Here is a 6,679-nt window from a genome sequence, read left to right as displayed (position 1 = left end):
CAACAAATTCACAGCGAGTTTCACCAAAATACATCGTACCCATCTCGTGATATTTCCAAAAAGATCATTTTTGTGAAGAACTTTGACCATCAATAGCAGAGGATCCAGACATTTTTTGTTAATAAAAGTTAGGTCAGATCGTCTTCTTTCGATCCAAATAATATCGCAGTAGCCTTTTGATCGTGAGCGTACGGGACACCCTGTATATATTTTTTTAAGTGAACTGGAAGTTGTAACTTCAACATGAGCCTCAGACTTTGCTAATCGGTCCAAAAAAATATACATCGCTGTCCGAACAAACGAAATGTGCGAAAAATTGAAAAAGTTTTTCGAGATATGAGCCTGTAGTGTTGAAATACAAAAGGCACGTTTTTTGCATATGGAACTTTTATTTGAAATTTTCATTTAATTTCATTTCCTGCAGAAAATTTATGTGAAGAACGGTTTCTTGCAAAAGATGCGCTTTATCCAGTTCCAAATTTGGTCGAAATTTGTCGGTCTAACGTCTATTTTGGGACAGAAATCTGTAACGACGATTTTTAAATAATAATAATACGATAATATTTTTCTTGTTTGAAAAATGTATCACCGTTGAGTTGGAGACAAATCAATTGTAAAGCGAGTTTGATTAACGCGGATTTCCTTAAGAAATCGGTAAGTTATCTTTGCAAGAATTGCAAAACGCCTTAAAAACGCCTCAAAAATGTATCAAAGAATTTTAAAACTGCCGCCAAAGAATTGTAACTGTAAACTCGAACTAAAATCCAACACAGTTTTGATGGGAGTTTACACATTAGTCATCTGCCACTTATTCAGAATCAGCTTCGGTAGCAATTTTTTAACTGCAGTGGTCCCTTCGACACATGTGCAGCTATTTGCATGTGAAACGCATATTTCCCACAGGCCTACGCTGCGTAAAAACTCCCCAAAGGGCGGAAAAAGTAAAGCTTCGAGTTGAGGCAACAATTCCCACTTAAAATGCATAATTTCCCTCGACGATTAGGATAACGCATGCAACCATCATCATCACACGACATTTTCCTTTTGTCTGATCTTGCTTGGCATGATAATGTTGCCTTATTAATTGAGAGTCTGTCAGAACAGGCGGCATTTTTCTTGGATAATTGCATTCTTTAAGATGCACTGGTAGTTTCAGTATCAATCAACTAGACTGGAGTCACATTTTTGCAAACGAACTCCCGAAAAATGCCGCCCAGAATTGAACCCAAATTATTTTCTCAGCCGGTCTTTTTATTAAATACCGACGAGCAATTCGTTCCAGGGGTTTATTTAGATCCGGGAATGCCCTCGAGATATTCCGATCTTTTCCTTTTAATATAGTTAAGAAGCCTAAAGACTTTACGGACAAAATCGGTTGCAGATGATTAAAGGCGAGTGCATTTCTATTTGCGACGAGTTTTTTCGGAATCTGTATAATTGCGTTCTATATTAATTCAACTTCTTCCACTAAGATATTCAAAAATTGTGACAAACTCGGGATGTTTGTGCCAGAAAAAACCTGCGTCCTGCTAATGGAAATACGGTTTGGGCTTATGCGACATCGAATGTACATTTTTGTCTCATATTTCAGCGGATATGGGAGGGCATAAAATAAAAAGCGTAAGCCACTTGAGGGGATTTTCCTTTCGCTAGTGGACGTACATTTGAGCTGCAAATATGGAGCATTATAACTCGTATTTTTGGATTTCCTGCTTTTGCACTTAGAAGCGCTGCTTCAACGTCGGTCTGTGACTCTTTGGGTCATTCAGTTGCTCCGACGGTTTTACTTCAGCAGTCTGTTGGTTCAGAGTGTTCAGTGTAAATTGAGTAGCACTCGATTTTCGGTGTTCCATCAGATTTTAGCTGAAGACACTCAAGGAGTTTTAATGAATTCCCAGAAGAAACGCTCATCAGTTTTCTTCGAATTGCGTCTTTTAGTCGCTTTTATCGCTGATTCTTTTCTTCTTTCTGACTCTTTTCCTTCTAGGAGTTCTGGCAAATCTTTGCATCGTGTGTTACTTTTCGTCTACTTCTGGTCTTTTTGCCAATCTCGAACGATGGTAATATTTAAGAAAAATAGCGCACAATCTCGAACAAATCGCAAATTAAGGTCAATCGGATGAGGAACTGACTGAATAAGAGCTGCTTTAATACCGCCTGTGATCCGAAAATTGATTTACATCTTTCTCGACTACTAATAAACGACTGGGAAGCTGAAAGGCTTTTGATTTGCGATGTTTAGTTTAGAGAGAAGACGCGAGAAATCGGAGGTGCGCGCTTCCTCGAAAGGGTTGCCAACAATTAGATCTTCTATTCAAATTGGTGCCGAGCTAATTAGATGTTTCAGCCAGATTTACTTACATCCACTTAAAGTAAACTGGTTAGAAGTCTGCAGGGTATTTTTTGCCGACTGTTCGCTCATTGGCACTTTTCTACGCGGTTATTCAAATGTGAGGCATGATGTTCACATCGTAATCAGCAGGAAAACCTAGATTATATGTGGGCACTGTGAAAAGACAACCTTCAAGTTGAACAATCCTGTACAGCCTCCAACTTTTGTGTGTTGGAAGGTAACTGCTGGTCTGAAATTTACTTCTTAATGAAAGAAATAATCCCGGCAATTTCGAGAAATATGTCTTTTATTGCCCGAGGGGAATTATTCACAACTAATGCCTCTTTATTTGCTTAGGAGCCAGAAACAATCAAATCTAGATAAATGTGCCGTTTCAGCTCCATACAGCTCACCAGTTGCTAATTTAACGAGGAAAATAATTATTATTTTGCGTTAGCGGCTATAAAACTATAATGAAGTTATGCTGTTGCGTGGGAGTTGCACTTTCCGTTTTGTTGCCCAAATCACCTCAGTGGAAACTTCTTTTGGTTAATGTGGTTTAGGAGGAAAATAATTTTTCAGCAGACTAAGTAACAAGGGTTCCAATTAGAGGTGCGATAAACGGTTATTTTTTTTGGACCGTTACAACGTTCCAGTTTCGCCTTGGTAATAGGTTAAAAAAAATTTTTTTACTCTATTATTTGCGTTAGACTAATCTTTTCTTGGAGACCATCGTTTCTTAGAGATTTCTCAGTCTAGATGAAGAATTATTCACAATAGCTGATTGAAACTGAAATAACGCAAATTATATCTCGAGATAGGAGTTTAGTCTGCGACTTTTAGCTTATAAAATAACCACAATGCTTCACAAGATTCCAAACCCTAAGCTCCCTCACGATATCTTATAATTTACAGACTAAAATTGCCTAAATGGTTTAAAAATCTAGAAGAAAACGGTGTCAGATGTCTGAACTAGAGGCGTAATAAACGGTTATTTTTCTGTAACGGGTTACAACGTTCCAGTTTCACCTTGGTAATAGGTTCAAAATGCGGTTCCAAAAGGAACATGTTACTTTTTAAATTTTTCATTAAAAATGCAGAATGATGATAGTAGCAATTGTGATTATATATAATGATTTCCTGTATTAAAAACATAATTCTTAACATGGGTAAACTTAAAATAAAATATTCTAAAATAGAAAATAACATGGGTCAGAAGTAACTACTTAAAGAACAAAAAACTGATAACGTTATGAGACGGTTCCAAAAACAACCTTTAAATCGGCAAACGGCTGCAGCTGCTGCGAAGTGCGCTCAACTGTTTCGGTTTTATGAGTCGGTTCCAAAAAGAACAGGTTAAATCGGCTAGCTGTAACTACGGTTTTACGTTACTCGTTTGGAACACTGTTATATTAACGGTTAAATACCGACCGTCTCTGGTTCCAACATACGAGTAATTCATTGAAAAATTTGAGTTTTCTAGGGCGGTTTGCTATAAAGAATAGAATATAAAAGTAAATTTAAACTAAGCAATCGAAAATTGAGTTATCTGGTATGTAGAATTACTTGATCCTTCAAAGGGCTACATCTACTGAGGTCGGCATTAAAAAATAAAAATTTGACGTCAAAATAATTGTAAAATTCCATCTGTATAGGCTTTATTCAATATTTTCCATAATTTCATGTTCGCGCGCTGTTGAAACGTTTTCGAAGCTCTGTCAGTATCAATCTGATGTTCTTAAACTGCTGACGTTCATTCGGGATTGAACAAATTTTCCAAAATCGCTATTTAGCTTTGAAAAAGATCTCCAGATAATTATCGTTCCACTAATAAGGCTTATTTTATTATCCTTCGGTTCGTTGCTCCTCCAGTTCTTAGGGGAATAATTGGCAATGGTCGGCGACTTTAATTAAGGAAAGATTTCCTCCGGAAAAGATCGAGGATTATTTTCAATTCGAGAACAATGAAGACAGAATAGCTTCGATTTAAGTAGGTGAAATGAAATGTTGCGAAACTTAAGCGAAAGTCGATGCCAAACTGCAGAGTTCCGTTTCTATACAGGCAAAACTCCATATCATTTGCCACCGTTGGCTGATTTATTGATTGACAAACTGTTGCTAAACCTCAAAGAGTTCGAGCCATTTTAATGTTTTCAAATAGCGAGAGCGAGTCTCTATATCGGGGCGCAGGTGAATTTCCAGGTTTACCGAACTAGAAGATATTTGGAATAGAGTGATACAGAGCTGATTCGAGCTGAAGGTTGAATAGGAAAAAATGCCATTGAGATCGATAAATCGGAATCAACAAACTCATGCTAGAGCTTGTTTTGGAGCGCCAAAATAATCGTGGATGTTTTTGCAACACTAACTAAGTGTATTAACCTCGTGCTATCAGCTTCATAATGGCAAATATTTAAACAAGGGGAAAAGTGGTTGTTGGTGCAAATAGTTTTAATTAGTCTAATTGGAAATTCTAGAAGGTCGTGGAAAAACCGGGTTCCTGACTCAAATAAGGAATATGCATTGCATTGGTCAGAAAACCTTCCAACTAGCGCTTTTATCATCTTTAATTGTCAACGGCTTGAACTGATTTATGTGAAATTCGCACATTCACATGTAAATTGGTAAATTCGATAATTGTTTTCAAATGTTCTCGTACACGGAAGAGTAATCCAAATATTTGGTTCTGTTCGAGATTTTCTTAACGAAACATTTTTGAATTTTCTTGTTTAAATGTTGGCTTCAATCCCGAGTGAATCGACCACGATTGAATAATTATTAACATTTGCTAAGTTTTAATTCCATTTATCAGACTCTTTTTATATGACTTGTGGTTACCACACATAAACAGTGTTAAACGCCGCTTTTAAAAGCACTCCTAATTATGTGGGAACGTAGCTTATTTCACTTAGAGAGATAGCAAATATCAAACCCGTGTTTCCAATTATGTAAAGCGACAAAATTGTTTAAAAATAAAACAGTAGAGAATTTTTGTATGAGTCAGGGAAATAGCGTTTTTCGTTGGTAAATGTATTTTTAAGCATCTGCTAAAGAAAGTTGGAAGTCTTAGAGGTAGAGGTGCAAATCAAGAGGGCCAGTGTGATTGGAATGCTAAAAACGAACATGGGAAGCAAGAAGGAGCTGATAAGAAAATCAATTGGAGAAATGAGACAAATGATAATATTTTTTGACAAAACGAGAATTAGTTTCTTACGCAATTTAAAACTTTCCTATAGGTAGAAGTCTGGTATTAAAATGTGCAGACGCAATTGCGTTTAGAAGAACATCAACTTAACTTTGTTAAATAACGAAACTAAATTAAAAAAATTTTTACGATAGTAAATCTTTAAAAACCTAGAGAATAAGCCTGTAAAAGCATGTTGAGATGTTTCCAATAATCGCGCCGAATCGTTGAAGTGTGATGAAAGACTCACAGGCGAAGAATTGATCATCAAAAATACATAAAAAAACCTTGTAAATGTAGCGGATTTATTGCAGTTCCAGACTTTTTGATTACTATTTTATCGCTAAGGGAAAGCCGCCTTTTCTTCGCCTTCGCCCCACTCTTATCAACATAACCGCGCTCTTTTGCGTCATAGCTGATCTTCAGAACACGTTTCTGAAAGTATACTGTTGTGCAAGGAAAAACAAGTTATTGTAGAATTAGAAAAGATTTTTCAAAATTTTATACCATGTTTTAGGACGTTCAATTCGGGTTTGAATGACACTGAAATTGCGTTTTTCGTTGGTAAATGTATTTTTAAGCATCTGCTAAAGAAAGTTGGAAGTCTTAGAGGTAGAGGTGCAAATCAAGAGCGCCAGTGTGATTGGAATGCTAAAAACGAACATCGGAAGCACATCGGAAGCAAGAAAGAGCTGATAAGAAAATCAATTGGAGAAATGAGACAAATGATAATATTTTTTGCCAAAACGAGAATTAGTTTCTTACGCAATTTAAAACTTTCCTATAAGTAGAAGTCTGGTATTAAAATGTACAGACGCAATTGCGCTTAGAAGAACATCAAGTCAACTTTGTTAAATAATGAAACTGAATTAGAAAATTGTTTGCCATTGTAAATCTTTAAAAATCTAGAGAACAAGCCTCTAAAAGCATGTTGAGATGTGTCCAATAATCGCGCCGAATAGTTGAAGTGTGATGAAAGACTCACAGGCAAAGAATTAATCATCAAAAATACATAAAAAAAACCTTGTAAATGTAGCGCATTTATTGCAGTTCCACACTTTTTGATTACTATTTTATCGCTAAGGGAAAGCCGCCTTTTCTTCGCTCTCGCCCCACTCTTATCAACAAAACCGAGCTCTTTTGCGTCATAGCTGATCTTCAGA

General features: G+C 36.4%; 1 protein-coding gene across 1 annotated transcript in view; it reads right to left on the bottom strand.

The window, feature by feature from the left end:
• LOC109538161 (synaptic vesicular amine transporter) overlaps nucleotides 1–6,679 on the bottom strand; it is a gene marked incomplete in the record, with an annotated part of 105,348 nt that overhangs the window by 97,795 nt on the left and 874 nt on the right.

The sequence above is a fragment of the Dendroctonus ponderosae genome, unplaced genomic scaffold (assembly GCF_020466585.1).
Source record: "Dendroctonus ponderosae isolate FM_Combo_2020 unplaced genomic scaffold, Dpon_F_20191213v2 Dpon_F_20191213_1, whole genome shotgun sequence".
Taxonomy (NCBI): Eukaryota; Metazoa; Arthropoda; class Insecta; order Coleoptera; family Curculionidae; genus Dendroctonus; species Dendroctonus ponderosae.
This window is presented reverse-complemented; position numbering and strand designations above follow the sequence as displayed.